A 17867-nucleotide genomic window follows, 5' to 3' on the forward strand; every position below is an offset into this window, starting at 1 on the left:
TATCACCCTGGAAAGGCTAATCGAGTGGCGGATGCGCTACGTCGGAAGTCGAGTATGGCGCACATGATGGTCAAGGAGTGGACCTTATTGGAAAGGTTAAGAGATTCGGCATTTAAGTTCGAGGTGAGCTGTGTGTCGAATCTACTCGCCGTATTGAGGATCGAACCGGAAATTCAAACCAAGATCAAGGCATTGCAATCTATGGACCAAGAAATTCATAAGATAGTTGAAATGGACGTCACCAAGAGAAAACCGGATTTCCAAGTATGCGAGAACGGGATCTTGAAGTTCTGTGGACGATTGTGCGTACCCGACGATATAGAACTCAAGGAGAAAATTTTGAAGGAAGCCCATCACAGTAATTATAGCATCCATCCGGGCAGTACAAAGATGTATCAGAACCTGCAGCAGCACTACTGGTGAAATGGGATGAAAACGGATGTGGCCAAGCATGTGACGAAATGTCTAACATGTTAGCAAGTAAAAGCACAGCATTGCAAGCCTGGAGAACTTCTGCGACCATTGGATATCCCCGAATGGAAATAGGAGCATATCACGATGGATTTCATCACGGGATTACCGAGGAGCCAGAGAGGACACGATTCTATTTTGGTGATAGTGGACAGACTGACTAAGTCAGCGCACTTCCTGGCAGTGCGAAAGGATTTTGAGTTAGAAAGGTATGCATATTTATATGTACGACAGATTGTCCGACTTCATGGAGTGCCGGTGACGATCACTTCGGACCGTGATCCGAGATTCACTGCCAATTTTTGGAAACGTCTGCAAACGACCTTGGGGATGAAACTTCAGTTTAGTACGGACTATCATCCATAGACGGATAGCTAGTCGGAAAGGACGATCCAAACCTTGGAGGACATGTTGCGTGCATGTGTGTTGGACTTCTAGGGTAAATGGGAAGAACAGTTGCACTTAGTCGAGCTTGCCTACAATAACAGCTATCAGCAGAGCATTCAGATGGCACCGTTTGAGGCATTGTATAGCAGAGCATGCAGGAGGCCAGTGTGTTGGGATGAAGTTGGCGAGCGAAGCATAACGGGCTCAGAATTGATACAACAGACAGTTGAGGCAGTCGAGATCATTCGGGAAAGACTAAAGATAGCACAGAGTCGTCAAAAGAGTTATGCCAATCGGAGACGAAGACCCTTGGAATTTCAGGTCGGCGATCATGTCTTTCTCAAGGTGTCGCCAATGAAAGGACTGTCCCGATTTGGCAAGAAAGGAAAGTTGAGCCCGAGATATGTCGGTCCATTCGAGATTTTGGAGAAGATTGGAGATCTAGCCTATCGACTCGCCTTGCTGCCTAACTTGTCCCAAGTGCATAACGTATTCCACGTGTCAATGTTGAGGAAATATGAGTCGGACCCGACCCACGTGCTGAGATATGAAGAAATAGACGTGGACGACAGGGTGTCGTACGTGGAAAGGCCAGTGAGGATCGAGGACAGGAAAGATCGGGTGCTACGAAACAAGATGATCCCGATGGTCAAGGTCGTTTGGGAGCACCATGGAACGGAAGGTGCCACCTAGGAGATCGAAGAAGCGATGCGACGTCAACACCCCTAATTGTTTGAGTAGACGGGTTTGAGTTGTAAATTTCGAGGACGAAATTTTTGTAAGAGGGGAATAGTTGTGACATTCTGAATTCGACCCACTTCTGGGATCAATGAAATAGATGTTTATTTCTCATTTCATTTTAGTAAGTTTCGCCCGGAACTGATCACTCTCGAGATATTGACAAATAGGAAATGGCTAACTAGGAAAACGGTATGTGGACCCAAGAACTTGACCGTGAATCGAGCTCCGATTCTGAAGAACGACGAGGGAATATTTTGGGCCAATGTGGGCCGATTCAAGGAGAGTGACGGATTTGGTTTTGCCAACGACGTACGATCGGATCGCGGGTGATTCCGCACGATCGAGAGTACGCATGACGAACAATCCCGAACGTACTCCGAACGATCGCGACCCTCGGTATAACAGCCTGAATTTCGACGTAATTCCGACATCAATAAAATTGACATTATTTCGCATTTTATTTTAGCAAGTCTCGCCCAGAGCTGATCACTCTTGGGATACTAACCAATGGGGTATGGCTAACTAGGAAACGGTACGTGGACCAGGGACCCGATCGCGAATCGGATACCGATCACGAGAAACGATGAAGGAATATTTTGGACCAACGTGGGCCGATCTTAGGAAGAGTGATGGAATTGGTTTGGCCAAGGCCAACGATGTACAATCGGATCACAGGTGATTCTGCACGACCGAAAGTGCACGTGGCCAACCAGTCCCGAACTTAACCCGAACGATCGTGACCTCTGGAACTAGTGGTAAGTCCTCTCTCTCTCTATAATCGGAACCGTTATGACTCGGATAACCCCAGGTTGATACGTGTAACCCCTAAACAGCCGCCCGTTAGTGAGAGACCCTGAAATTGGAAATTGAGCGAGTTTTGGACACGAAATTGGACTCGGACTTCGGTGTCGATTTTCGAGGGCTTGTACGACTATTTTTGCGAATTCGACATCATATTATGTTGGCCACGCACATTTGGGGTTGGTACAATCGAAAAATGGAATTTCGACCCGGGACCAGAAAAATTACCATTTTGCCCCTGGACCCTGTGCTGGGTATTCCGAATTTTGGACTAGAAATTTAGAATTAATTAAGATATGATTTCAGCTCAATTATTGGACCAATTGACCTTTTTACCCCTCAATTATTTGGATAAGAACAAAGGTGGGCCATTGGATCAAGGGTATTTTGGGTATTAGCCTAGGATTTTGACAAGTGTCCCCCACTAGCCCCTATATTTGACCATGTTGACTCTCTCTCTCCTCATTTTTCCCTCCACATTCTCTCTCCCTCACCCGGCCACTCCCCTTTCCACGATCGCCCCTCCTCTGCCGGTCCTCCTCCTTCGCCATTTGTGAAGCCGCCGGAGCCGCCGTCCACCGCCGCTGCACCAGCCGCCGTTCCGCCTCTCGATCGTCACCATCACCTCGCCAGCACCCCCATCCCATCCGTTTTCTCTCTCTCCCGCTGGTTTTCCCTCTCGGCCGCCGTACGTCGCCGCCTGTCGGGGAACCGCGCCGTGCGCCGCCGTGCCGTTCGCCTGGTGCCGAAGTCACCCAACCTCACCGAACCACTTTCCCTCCGCCATCACCATCTTCGCCGCCGTACGGTCCGGCCAAGGACCGCCATCCGTACAGCCGCGCCGCCGTGAACCGCCGCCGTCCGTCGGAACGCCGCTGCCTATTTTGCCATTCATCGGCAATTGGCCGTCCGTTCTTCGTAGCCTAAGTTGGATTAAGTAAGTATAACTTTCTAAACCCGGTCTAGGACAGTGTACATTTTTAGACGGGCCCGGTTTAGAATTTACTAGTGCGATTTGAGGAGAATTTGATACTGGTAATTCGAGGTTGAGATCGCGATCAATTTGGTGGATTATTGTGGAGATCTAGTGGCGAATTGGAGACCGTTAATGGAGTGAATAGTGGCTATCCATATTAAGGGGTAATTGGTTTAGTGTGGACAAATTGAGGTTTATGTGACTGAATTGCCACGTATGCCCGGGTTAACTGATTTATTGGTGGTTGTGCTCAATTGTGGTGAATCGAGTAATGCCATGTCGTGTGTTTGTGTGGCCAAATTGTGCGGAGTGTGATTGGTCATTTAATGGCCTAAATTGAGTGCCGAATGGTGAATTGTATATTGGGCCGCACGGTATTAATTGGCCAATTGAGCACGTCGTTTGTGAATTGGGCACTATGTGGTGACGGGTATCTGTGTTATGTTGATGCTCATGCTGCATTGTATTACATTGCATGGCCACGTATTGTGTATGCCGAGTATGGGGCATGAGATGAGAATTGTGCGGGAATGCAGGCCTGACATGAGCATGTGATCACCTAATCGCTCTGATGCGTGTTACGCGGGGTGTGCTGTCCTGATGCGTTTTATGCGGGGCGATGCCCGGTACGTCCGGATAACCACCATCCTGATGCGTTTTACGCGGGCTCTGGTTCGTGAGGTGATCGGTGTTGCGCCTCATGCACTTTGTAGCAGGCTAGAGACACTGGGCTGGAAATGCGTTTTACGCGGGCCACGAAGAGTTGTGATTAAGAAATATCGGTGTTGCGCCTCATGCACTTTGTAGCAGGCTAGAGACACTGGGTCGGACCTGATGCGTTTTACGCGGGTCGTATTAATTTGATAATTGAGCATTGAGCCAGTGTGCAGTATGAGCTAGAATGAAACATAGCATGATGATGACATTTGCATGCATAAGACTGCATGGGCCAGTGTGCGAACGTGTGAGACTCGGTGAATGGCATGCGAAACGAACACTATTGAGCATGAGCATGTGTATGGCGTACGTATGGATAGTGTGTTCGCGTACGTGACCTGGTTATTATATTGAAATGCCTAACCGGCAGGGTCAGTCAGGTGAGTGATCTGGGGCCGAGGTCCTAGGTTGGAGGTTAATTGTGAATTGTATTGCTATGCTTACTGTGGATTGCCTGTCAGGAGGATGTATGTTAGCCTAGCCTAGGTTTAGAGGGGTTTACTCGCTGAGACGCATTCTCATTGTTGTATAACCCAAACTTTTCAAACCCCTGTCCCTAATCATGCCAAAGTTACCTACACTTTTTGGGATTCCTAAACAAATTCAGCGGTCGACCAGCTTATTTCCCTCTGGCAATGGGGAAGCTTATGTAAGATATCGATCGGTAGTTTTTGTGAATGTGGGCGAATACTTCTATCAGACCCAGGAGTACGTTGCTTGGTGTCTTCGAGACATTGATGGGAAAATAGGCCGACCTCTCAAGACCTTCGACGCCCCACTTGACGAGAATGGCATGATGGAGCCTATAGTTGCGGATGGTGAGGTGATAAATCGTCAGGATGCTCATGATTGGGATGTCCAGGATGAAATCATGGATGGGGAGCCTCAGGTGATAGTTGAAGACCCAGATCAGTTCGCGGACGAAGAGGACGAACCGGAGGCCATGGACCTAGATTCATATGAGGATGGAGAGGTTGCAGAGTTAGGCTCGGATGAAGAGATAGGACTTTACCTCGACCCGAAGTTAGAGCCGGACTCTGAAGATGAGAGGGTCGCGGCAGAAGACATGGATTCCGAGGACTCTGAATCTCAGGAGAGTTCTTCAGAGGAGTCCTCAGAGTCTGATCCAGACTGGGAGCCCTAGTATAGGTCCTAGTCCTCAGTAGGGAAGCTCGTACCTTTTTTACTGTGACCTTCCCTATAGATGGCCTAATCTTCTCCCAGCCATTTGTCCCTTTTTGATCTGGTGGCTGCTGTATGTTGGTTTGTTCTTACCTTTTGATCCGTAAAAAGTACTTTGTAAAAAGGTTTCCTTATAGAATAAAAATATATATTCGTAAGTATATTCCTGTTTGGTTGCTGTTCTATCATTGGTCTCATGTGTTTATATTGTACGGGTGTTTAATTATTGCTTCCGCATGTGCCTTATCTCTATTTGGGTGTTGGGTCGGCGACGCATCCTGGGAGCGTTGCACCATAATCGACCGAGAGTGGGATGCTCGCGTGCCGGAGGGTTCGGGATGTGACACCCGGAACTAGCGATAAATCCTCCCGTTGTCTTGGAAATCGAGACCGTCACGACTCGAATAATCCTAAGTCGATACGCGTAACCCCGAAACAGCCGCCCGTTAGTAAGAGACGCTAAAATCGCATTGAGCGAAATTGATCGTTGAATTGAATCCGGACTTGAGTGTTGAATTTCATGGACGTACGCGACTAATTTGCAAGGATGACATCGTATTAGTGTGGCTAATCATATTTGGGATTGATATGGTCGAAAAATGAAATTTTGGACCTCGAGTGAAAAATTACCATTTTGCCCTTGGACCTTAAGCCTTAATTCCGAATTATTGGAGGGTATTTTGGACTTGATCAGCCCCCTTAGTGGCCGAAATTCTTGGACAAATCAGCCCCCACAACTTTTGCTAATTACCAATCCTACCCCTAAATGTTTTGGTCTAGGATCAATCTTGGCCATTGGATTGGGGGTCGGTGAGTGGATAAAATGGTCCTTTTTGGTGGGGTTGGTCACCTACCCCACTCAACCATTTGGACAAAACACTCTCACTCACTCTCTCTCCCTTTACTTCCTCATTTCAGCTGGTCATTCCCTCCCTCTCACTCTCTCTACTTTCTCTCCTCCCTTGGCCACGTGAGAAGCCAAGCCGCCGGAGCCCCACCAGTCGCGGCCACACGCCGCCGCCGCCCGAGCGCCGGCACCGCCGCCGCCATCGACCACCTTGCGCCACCACCACCACCCGACCGTTTCACCCTCTTCCTCTCCCTCTTTCTGTCGCCACCACCAACTTCCACCTTGACCATGTGAGACCGTGAGACCACCGCCCTAGCATCGCCACCGCCGGCTGCCCGTCCGCCTCACGCACTGCCACCACAGCCACCGCCACTTCTCCCTCTCTCATTTCCACGACACCACCATCCTCCCTGGCCGCCGTGATCAGCCGTCACCAATGGCCCGCCGTTCGCCACCAAACGCCGCCATAAGAGCCGCCGGCGCCGCCGCTGGTTCCGCCGTGAGCCGGTGACCGCCCAGCCCGTTTTCCCTCTCGATCAGCCCACATTTGGAGCATAGGAATTTGGGTGAGTGGAAACCCTAAACCCTAATTAGGATTATGTGCATTTCTAGATAAGTTTAGGGGTTAATTAGGGTATTTTAGGGGTTAATTAGTGGCTGGTGATTAAGCTTGATAATCAGATGATTAGGGTGGCCTAATGCGATGAATTGAAGGTGGATTAGAGGCCTAGAACGGCCTGATTAGTGGTTGATCATCGTGGACTTGATTGGACTTTGTACGGCTAATTTGTGGTTTAATTGTGAATTGCCACGTGTGCCTTGGATTGTCCATGAAGTGGCCGATTATATATGATCCGAGATTAATTTTGGGAGATTAAAATTGGTGCTTGGTGTGGCCGAATGATGAGAGGCTTTGTGGGCCATAGGCTCGTATAATTTTAATGGCTTAATTGCGTGATTTCGTGTGCCAATTATGTGCCGTGGCTGACTTGATTTATTTGGTTAATTGGGCATGTTGATATATTGAATTGAGTAATTATTGTGAGTTCAATTGATGCCCAAGTGTTTGATGTTATGGCCATGAATTGTGCATATTAAGTGTTGGCATAACAGGTGCATCATGTGAGTGTGCACGAATGACATTGAGCATGTGATCACCTAAAATGCCCTGAGGCATCGTTTACGCGGGGTATTGAACCCGTCTTAAGGCGTTTAACGCGGGACGATGCCCGGATTACTAGAAGATGGCCAACCTGAGGCGTCGTTCACGCGAGTTGTGTCATAAGCCTGATGCGTTTAACGCGGGCCGAAGATTGATTGTAAGTGATAAACTTGATGCGTTTAACGCGGGTCGGACCTGATGCGTTTAACGCGGGTCGGTGATTAAATGAAAAGTTGGCACGTGTGCGAAGTGTACATTGATGAGTGCAAGCATATGCATGGCAATGGTACGTATACGAAGTGTGCATTGTTGAGTGCTAGAACGTGCATGGCAAGTGATCGTGGTCAATTGATATGTGTATGTGCCATTGTTGAGTTCAGTGTTTTTATTATGTATCTAACCTGCAGAGTCAATAATATGTTGGATTTGGGCCGAGGGCCTAAGTCGTATAATTTCTGGACTGTTTGTTTGGTTGGTAGCTTGTCTGGAGGTGCATGTTAGCCTAGTTTAGGTTTAGGGGGCCTACTCGCTGAGATTTATTCTCACTGTTGTTAAAACCCAACTTTTCAGACCCCCAGCCTTGAGGATGGCAAGCGTACCGATACATTTTGGGATCCCGTATTGCATAGAGCGTTCGATGATTGAGTACCTAGTTAGGCATTATACTATTGTTTAGGTCGACGTGGGCGAGTCACAGTTTCAGGCTCATCCTTACTTTTGATGTCCCAATCGACGGGTTAGGTCAATGGGACCCGTAGGCAGCTGATGGGGAGATAGTCAACCCCGATGCCGTCTCTGAGGAGGATTCTGACCCCCGGCCGATCATCTTTGAGATGGATTCCGACACTGAGGAAAAGGAGCCGATGGAGTGGGAGTCTGATCTCGAGCTGGAGCCGATGGAGTTGGAGCAAGAATCGGAGGATGATCCCGAGGAGAAACCAGTGGAGGTCGAGCCCGAGCCGGAGTCTATGGACTTCGAGTCCGAGTCGTCCGATGACTCATCCGAGTCTTTGGGATCTGACCCGGACTGGTTACCCTAGGGTTTAGCCTTGAACATAGTTAGGGTAGGGCCGACACTTTTTGACAGAAGCCCTTCTTAGGTGTAGCACTGACCGCCCGAGCCACGTACCCCTTTTTTATGTTAGTGGCTTACTAACCCGTTTTGGTTTGTGTATATCTCTGTAATGGATATTGTAAATCCCCTTGTATTAATGTAAGTTTGTACTTATGATGTTTGTTGCTATCCGTGGTCATGTTTCATCATGTACGGGTGTTTAGTTGCTTCCGCATATGTGTTATTCTCTGTTTTGGGTTTTGGGTCGGCGACGCGTCCTAGGACGTCGCACTGAATCGACCGCGGTAGGGATGTCGCGTGTCATAGGGTTCGAGGCGTGACACATAGCATCACTAAAACTTTTAGGATCATTTCTAAATTTAATACGAAAAGATATTTATTTAATATGCTATTATCTCTATCTCCTTCAACAAGGAAAGCATGAGTAATAAAATCTGGATCTAAATCTTTCAATTTCCTTGCTCTAGTGCTTCTCCAAGATTCAATCATGCCTTTAGAATCATTTGTTTCTTTATCATATTAATCTACTTGCATTTCTTTAGGTTTTGAATTATTTATATCTTTTATTTTAACATTATTTTCAATAATTTCAAGACCCATATAACATTTATTGTCACAGAATTCAACATCTCTTAATTCTAAATCAAGAAGCCTTTATGGATTACTGTTTTCAACATATCCAAGACCAAGTTTTTTTATCTTAGGGTTTGGTACTCTATAATATGCCAAACACTCCCACACTTTAAGGTGTGACAAATCTGGTACTCTACCTTTCCACAATTCATAACGGTTGATGTTATTTTTCTTGGATGGTATCCTATTATGATTGTAACATGTAGTTAGCAATGCCTCTCCCTAAATATTAAGGTAGCTTTGAATTCGAAGGTATACAATTAACCATTTCTCCCATAGATCTATTTTTCCTTTCAGCCAATCCATATTGTTGTAGAGTATATGATACTGAAACTTGATGAATAATACCATTCATGTTCTTCACAAAAAGATGAAAAGCCATTTACGAAATATTTCCCACCTCTATCTGAACGTAGAATTTTAATTTTCTTTTTTAATTAATTTTCTACTTCACGCTTATATTTCTTAAATGTGGTAATTGCTTCATCTTTTTATCTTAGGATATAAACATATAAATAATTACTGCAATCATCCATAAAAGTAATGAAACGCCTTCTACCATTACGAGTTAACATGCCATTAAATTGACATATGTCACTATACACCAAATCCAATATATTTGAATTTATTTTAACACTAGGAAATGTTTCTTTGTTAATTTGGACTTTGCGCAGATTTCACATTTACCAAATTTACAGTTAAAGTTTATCAAGTCTAATTTTTTCATATTCTTTAAATAGCGAAAATTTAAATGTGCTAATCTACTGTGCCATAAAAAAGAAGACTCGGCAATATAAGTAGAAGATGCGGTCTCCTTATTAATATTTAGTTGACACATGTCGTTACTAGCATTACCCTTTCCAACAAACAGCCCATATTTTGATAGGATAACCTTGTTAGATTCAAACAAAACCCGAAATTTTTTTTTACAAAATAAATCGAGAGAAACTAAGTTCTTCCTAATTGTGGGTACAAATACCCACAACACATTAAGAAGGTAACCTTCTTTCCATAAGTAAAATCTATCTCCACTGTGCCTATGACAACAACCATTGCAAGTGAGTTATTTCCCATCTAGACCTCTTGAACATTCTCATCAATGGTCTCTTCAAAATGCTTGAACATTGATTGGTCTTTGCACATATGGCCTGTTGCACCAGAATCTAACCACCAACTAGATTCAACAGAAGTTATATTGATTTCAAAAATCATGGCCACAAAATCATCAATATTCAATTTTGAAAACATGGTTGAAACCATGGCCACAAAATTCTCTTTAACCATATTAACATCTGCCTTCACCATTGATGTGTGTTCTTGTCCTTGGATGTGTTCTTATGGTGCCTGCATTCTTTTGCATAGTGTTCCTAACAAAACAACCACCCTTTTTCTTCTTTTGTGTCTTCTTAAATTTCTGCTCTCTCTTACGTTTCAAGTTCTAGTGGTTTTTGGATTGAAATCCATTACCCTCCACAACATTCACCTTGGTCCCATATAAACCAAAAATCATCACTTTAACATGACTCTTCATCAATTCAATGATGTTTCTAAATTTGGTCCAAAGTGATGTCCTCTGACTTGTGTAGCATCCTTCCTCCATAATCTTTTCAACTTGGAGGCAATTTTGCAATAATTGCTCCAACTTGAAAGGATTCTGGAATGTTAATCGTGAGGGCACGAAGTTTGTTCACAAGCATTTGCAATTCATGGACTTGTTCCAACAAGGGTTTAGTATCAACAAACTTAAAATCATAATATTTGGAATCAAATATTTATTGGTACCTTGCTTCTCTGCCTTGTACTTGAATTTGACTGCATTCCATATGCATATGGAAAATTTCATCTCGGTGAATAAATCATATAAACAATCAAATAGTGTGTTCAAAATATGCCCACGACAAAGCAATTTATCTTCTTCACATTTTCTTCTCCTTGTTGACCCTTTTAATGGCTTCTGCACTTGGTTGTTCTCCTTCAATGATGGGCTTCAGATCCTCTATAGGCATCATATTGGGATCCATAATGTAAGAAATCTTCAAGGCAGTGAGAAGAAACATCATCTTGTCTCTCCAATGAACAAAATTGTTGCCATCAAAACGGTCCAGTTTCACCATGTCTTGATTCATAACTTTGATTGATCCTAACTTTATTGTTGCCAAAATAGTTCCTTAAAATTGTTGGGAAAAAATCAATGGTGAAGGTGGAATCAGACTTTGAGACGTGAATACACTGTCTTTAACAAATTATTTTCCCACAACGTTACTAATAGTTACTTAAAAAAATTATCCCGGATACCACAAAGTCTCAAATGAGAATACCAGATAGCAATTCTGGTATTTCTCCAACAACTCTCAAAAGGGAAACAATCGGAGAGTAAAGGTTGTAATTTTTTAGAAAGAGAGGAAAAATTGAGAGAAATAGTTATTGAACCAGAAACGTTGATAATAAATGGCGAAATCCTTTTGTGAACAAACATACGGTTTCAAAAGGATATAACTATTCTTTTTTTAACTGTAAATTAGAAATTAAAATAAAATAAAAAATAATAACCGCCACTCATTTATATCTTTTTGATATGGGACACAGCACCTCTTCATTTGTTTTACAAACAAATTATCAACAGGAATTGCCGCCACGGTGGAACTGGCAACGGCAACGGTTGCTAGCAAATTCAGGACCACGGAAGGGAAGGAAGATGAAGAAGTCCACGAATTCGATTCTCGAGACAGAATCTTGAGTTATGCGTGCATGAACTTTTTCCGCTCTGTTTTAACCAAAAAAAAAAAAAAAACTTTTTTCCGCTCTGTTCTGTTATGGCCGAGCCTGTGGTGGCGGGCGATGAACGATCAATCGAATGATGCTGGAGGTGAATGGGAGTTGATCGGTGGTGGAAAGGTAAGAGGATTCCGAGTATCTTGTGGCGACGTTACCTCGATGGTGAGGAAGTCGAGCGAAGGTGAAGTCACTGAGAGAGACGTTCGATGGTGACTGAAGTCAGCTTAAAGTTACGACTAACGATGACGAAGATGAACATCCCAAGAGAAATTGTAGCGGGAGAGAGATTCTAACAGAAGGAAACATCCAGAGAGAGGAAGAGGGCCTGATCAATTCATGGGCTTATAGAACTGGGTTGAAAAGTAATGGGCTGTACCGAATTGGGCTTGATTAAGCCAATGTGGGCCGGGCTGAGTCCTGTCCAAAACGACCGAATTGTCCTATTTACCTGCAAAAGTTCAGGTTTGGACAATATGAAAAGTGCCATACATGGAATAAAAGTTTTCAGGGCAGCAATTAGACTATCGCTAGGATGAATGTTGTCGGTTGTTAACTAATGTTTTAAAATAGAGAGGCGATCTCTATTCTCCAATTAAATTCAGAAATCGTGGAAAAAACAATTTCATTATAGATGGAATAAGGGGAAGAACCAACCACTTGAACGAGCACTCAACATTTGGTATCCATTGAGAACGAAGTTTGAAAGCATAATAATCTAGGAAGTAAATTAGCTAATAAAACGGGAAAATTTACTATTCAAGTAAAAGAAAGCTAATCATAAAACTATTTCAAAAATACTACCTAAGTTTGAAAGCAGTATCTTAAAAAAATCCTAGAGTTAAGGAAGTAAAATAAAATTGTAATCTCAATTTGTGGGGATAAGATCATCACATGTGCCACAACTTTCGTACGGTGCTCACTGGAGTGCCATAACTTTTTTTTTCAATCACCTAAATGCCATAACTAATGTACGGCGCTCAATTAAGTGCTATAACTATTTATCCGATCACTTGAGTGCCATTTAACTTTTCAATCGATTACTTGAGTGACATAATTTTTTAAAAATGGTCATCACAAGTGTCATGCCACGTCGGATTTCCGGCACTTGTATGGACATTTTTAAAAAAAATTGTCGGAACTGATGATGTGCATCTATAAATTCTTCTAATGCCGGGAAAGGGGCACTAGAATTGGTCCTTTCCAAAGGCGAAAAGTCCGAGGGTTGGAACATGCAGACAGTTGGGAGTACTGGCAGTGGTTCAGGTCAATTGAAAGTTATAACACTTAAGTGAACGTTTTGCACTTAAATAAGCACCGTACGAAAATTATAGCATTTGGAGTGTCCTTATTCCCAATTTGTGTCATTCCCGTCAAAGAAACAAGGCATAGCCAGGTACCGAAAATGAAATCTTGGGAACACCAAGTACTAATACTGTAATTTCCTCAATATTTGATATCCACTGAGAACGAGTTGCATGTTGTTGAGTTTGTCAAAAGTCAAGTCTACAAGAAGCCGAGGCCACCGGGAGCAAACGGCTTTTTACTCCATTTTAGAGTTGACCTAGACTCGACTAGGTAATGCAAATCGTCGGTACTATTCAAACCCATTGATCTTCTACCGATTGAATTAGATGATGCAAATTGTTGGTGAGGTCAATGAGGGATTTTCGCTGGCATTAAGGTTAAGACAAATTGGTTAAAAGAAAAATGTTTTGCACATTTGAAGACCATAACATTTGAATCGCACCAACATTGCATATTCTCAAAATTCTATTTCTTTTTGTTTTTGGTACGTTTAGCTAAGAGCAGGGGGTAGAGCAAATTTCTTTCGTATTTTTGTATTTTTCCCCTGATTCTTTCGTCGATAGATCTAATTCTATATATCTTTGTGTTCCTAAATTGTGGATCACCTCCTTAAAAGTCAGTTTCTCTCCTCTCGCCCTTTCGAGAGATTTTTACAGGCTATCGGAGCAAGTTTTTCATCCATCCATGTGAATCCTCGTGGGAATTGCCAGTCTCGGAAGCTAGTGCATGAAAAAACCTCATAATATTCAGTATATGATTATTTGTCTAAATAATAGGGATGTAGCGTTCCAAAAGCACCTAAAATGTCTCTTCCTTTCGAGTGCACTAGTCGATTAAGTAACGGTATTGCAACCACTTGCTGAGTGTCCTGAGGTTAACTTTTACAATTTCGAACGAATGTGGCAGGTACTGGAAATTCATTAAATCGGTGACACGGGAGATTTTGATGAAGTTGAAGATAAAAGATAAATACGTCGCCAAGCATTTAGACAGAATGGATGATCGAGTGGAAGCCATTGTGATGTTGTTGGACGTGGACTCTAGGGGCGCACGCTTTGTGCTAATCCATGGAATGGGTGGAATCGGTAAAACGACTCTAGCTAAGGTCGTGTTCAACAAATTAAATTCCCTCTTCAGTCATTGCTGCTTCCTGGGAAATGTCCGGGAATCATTGCTCAGCTTTGGCCTCGTAACTTTATAGAAAAAACTATTGTCTAACATGTTTGGTGCGGGCTTTCCCGATGGAATCAACGATGCTGACGATGAGATCAAGGTTATTGTGTAGCGACTTTCTAACAGGAAAGTCTTCATTGTTCTCAACGATGTGGATGATGAGGAACAACTCGAGAAACTAGCCATCAAGCATGTTTCATTCGGCCTAGGAAGCAAAATTATTATTACAACCAGGAACAAAAGTATCGTACATGCTAACCAAATTTTGGAGTGCGAAGTGAAGCCGTTGGATTCCGTTCAATTGCTTGAGCTTTTTAGTAGACATGCTTTTGGATGAAATTGTCCTCCAAACGATTATGTTGATCGTTCGAGAGAAGTAGTTTCGACAACCGGAGGACTTTCCTTGGCTCTTGAAGTCATAGGTTCATTACTTGGTCACCAAAACAAAGCCTTATGGACAGATGTACTTGACAATCTAAGGGAAATACCTCATGAGAAGGTCTAGGACAAATTGAAGATCAGCTACAATGCCCGCAGTCCTTAGCAAAAACAGATCTTTCTCGACATCGCATGTCTCTTTATGGACGAAGACAAAACGAATGCATTCTACATGTGGAAAGATTGTAGGTTTTTGCCAGATTATTCGACTCAAGTCCTTGTTTGCATTTTGTTGATAAAGATAACAGATGACAACAAATTCTGGATGCATGACCAGCTGAGAAATCTTGGGAGGAAAATAGTTTGTGAAGATATGAGGCCGATGGATCCAAGAAAGCAGAGCAGGTTCTGGGTTCCTGAGACATCCGTTAGTATCATAAGAACAGAAGAGGTGACTGTTGAATTATATACTTTTCTCTTGCTCATTAATTAGGAGCCCTTAACTTTTTTTTAAGAGAGAGAGAGAGAGAGAGAGAGAGAAGACATTTTGCATCTACTCTAGTACTACTTTAACGTTGCATGGTAGAGAAAGGAGGCTATTAAAGTAGTCTGCTTACATGGAAACGAACCAGAAATTTATACGAGCGAAGAGTTTTCAAGGCTTCCAAACGTAAGGTTCCTCAAATTACGTTGGGGACAGTTAGATGGGGACTTTGAGAATCAGCTGTCAAGGTCAAGATACATGTCTTGGCTAAGGTGTCCTCAAGAGCTCTTGGCCATCTATTTCCATCCAACCAATCTTGTAGTTCTTAACTTGTCTTATAGTTCCATCATGAAGTACCGGGCTGGATGGAGTCAAATCAAGGTACGATCCATTGCTATTTGCTTGAATCCATCTCAATTGAATTTTCTCATGTAGAGCTTTTTCTTTTTCTTTTTAAACTGCAATTGACTACACGCAATTATATAGGTAATAACCCTTATAAAAATTCTGACAAAAAAAAAACCCTTGTAAATACAGTGGGTCAGATTTGATAGGTGTAAGTACTTAAATGAATGGGTTTGTATGGGTTAAATGGGCTAAATGAGCCCACCCAATTACAACTCAATTCCAACACAATCATTTACTGGCTCTAAATTCACATGGAATTTTCCCTTTACTATCTTTCAGTTATTGTAACAGGTTGCTAAGAAGCTTAAAGTTATGGATCTCACAAACTGTAACAACATGACCAGGACTCCAAAGTTCTTTGATTATTTGAGGTTAGAGAGATTGATCCTTAAAAGTTGCAAAAGACTGATTGAGGTTGATGGTTCCCTGGAAAAGCTTAAATGCCTGATTTACTTCAATGTGGATGGGTGTACAAGTCTTAAAGAGTTGCCCGAAGGAATCGGACGGTTAGAGAAGCTCAAGTACTTGTATTTAGGTAATTGCAAAAAGTTGAGCAAGCTACCTGAATCATTTGCGAGAGTGGCATCACTGGTTGAGTTGGATCTCTCATACACGGTAATCACAAGATTACCCGACTCCATTAGTAACCAAAAGCGCTTGTCAGTACTTAAACTGCAATCTACAAAAATCGATGAACTTCCGAACTCTATTGGGAACCTACGGGAAGTCTCTCTTTCTATCATGTATTAAAATAAGGAAACTCCCCGTCTCGATTGAGAACTTGGAATCACTACTTGAGTCGGATGTCTCATGAGCACGATGTCTTCGGTTGCCTGAATCTATCATAGACCTAAGTAGATTAAAAGTTGTGAACATTTCAAGTTCTTGGATAAGGGAGCTACCGAGGAGTATTGTCATGCGAAAAGACTTGGAAGAGCTACATTGCAGGGACTGCTATCTTCTCAAATGGGAAATTCCCGAGGACATTTGGAAGTTATCACTTTTGAGAGTCCTTCACTTGCAAGTAACCTCTATTAGAAATGTTCCAGTGATGATCAAATTACTTCCTCTCCTAGAGAAATCGAGTTTATGGCGTTGCAGCGAACTTGAAGTATTGTTTAAGCTTCCCACAAGTTTGATAAGCCTGAGCTTTGGATCAAATTCGCTGCGGTGGCTCCCGGATCTCTCCAACCTAACTAAATTGATGGATTTGAGTTATGGTGGTAATGATGAGAATTGTTGTCCTTTGTTCTTCCAAGATGGTCAATACCAACAATCCCTCACGTTCCTTCCACCGTCTCTATCAACAGTGTCACTCGAATATCATGTATCAATAAGCAGTTTGTTGTTTTGTTGCAACTTGAGAAACTTAATACGTTTGCGCATTTATGAATGTTGGTGGACAGAAGTTCAACTCGATGGGCTTGAGTGGCTGATTGAATTTCAAGTGGAAGGGTCAAAATTCCTTGAGGGATTTGCCAGTCTTTCGAGGTTGAAGAGATTGAAGCCGTTGACACTGATTGATGGCCCAAATTTAACTGCGATCCACGGTCTAGGTTCGTTGGAGTCGTTGGAACAATTGGAAATAAACTATTGTCCTAAGATTGAAAGTCTGGATGATCTATCGGATTTGAAAAAGCTGCGGTCCTTGTCAATTGGAGGATGCGATGAGCTTCTGGCAGTTAAGGGCCTGGATGAACTAACGGCTCTCAAAGATTTGGAATTTATGGGTTGCAGGTCATTGAGAAGTTTCTCTAATATACTCAATTGGAAAGTACCAGACGAGTGCTTTGTAAGTATTCGCGACTGCCCAAATTTAGTACATTCGTTTCATGGCAGAGTCAGCGGGTCCAAGCAAAGTCCGGGAAGAAAGAGGGAAGAAAAGAAGGATCGTCGGGCCTCATCAGCATCGCCCTCGTCACGTCCAGCGCCTAGAACCTCTTCCCCCCCCTTCGTCCCGATCCCTCTGGCCTTCTCCATCTCCTCCATCTGCACGTTCTTGAACCCCCACTCGTAGCCCCCCAGGTCGATCTCACCCTCGCGCTAGGGGCTCGTCCGTGTGCACGCCCCGCCCATGTCCCACATCCTGTTCTCGAAGCGTGCCGGTGAGACCGTCCTCAGGAACGTAATCATCGTTGTCCCCCTGCTGCTGTGCTGCTCGCATCTGTTGATGTGGCTGAGCGCAGCGCGGAAGGACATGCACGGCGCATGCTCGGGGCCGTAGGAGGTGACGTTGGGCTCGTTGCAATAGACGTAGTGCGCAAGGAGGTTCTGCTCGTTGAGGTAGATCTTCCTGAAGAACCATTCTGGAGATCTCGTGCGCAGTGGTGATGTCCGCAGTGGTGATCT

General features: G+C 43.5%; 1 pseudogene; it reads left to right on the top strand.

Annotated features, from left to right (window-relative positions):
* Positions 1-8120: 8120 nt before the first annotated feature.
* On the top strand, positions 8121-17535 carry LOC115693032 (disease resistance protein RPV1-like; annotated as a pseudogene).
* Positions 17536-17867: the final 332 nt, after the last annotated feature.

This window comes from Syzygium oleosum, unplaced genomic scaffold, assembly GCF_021117445.2.
Source record: "Syzygium oleosum isolate NSW1041296 unplaced genomic scaffold, Sole_v2.1 Sole_v2.01, whole genome shotgun sequence".
Classification (NCBI taxonomy): Eukaryota; Viridiplantae; Streptophyta; class Magnoliopsida; order Myrtales; family Myrtaceae; genus Syzygium; species Syzygium oleosum.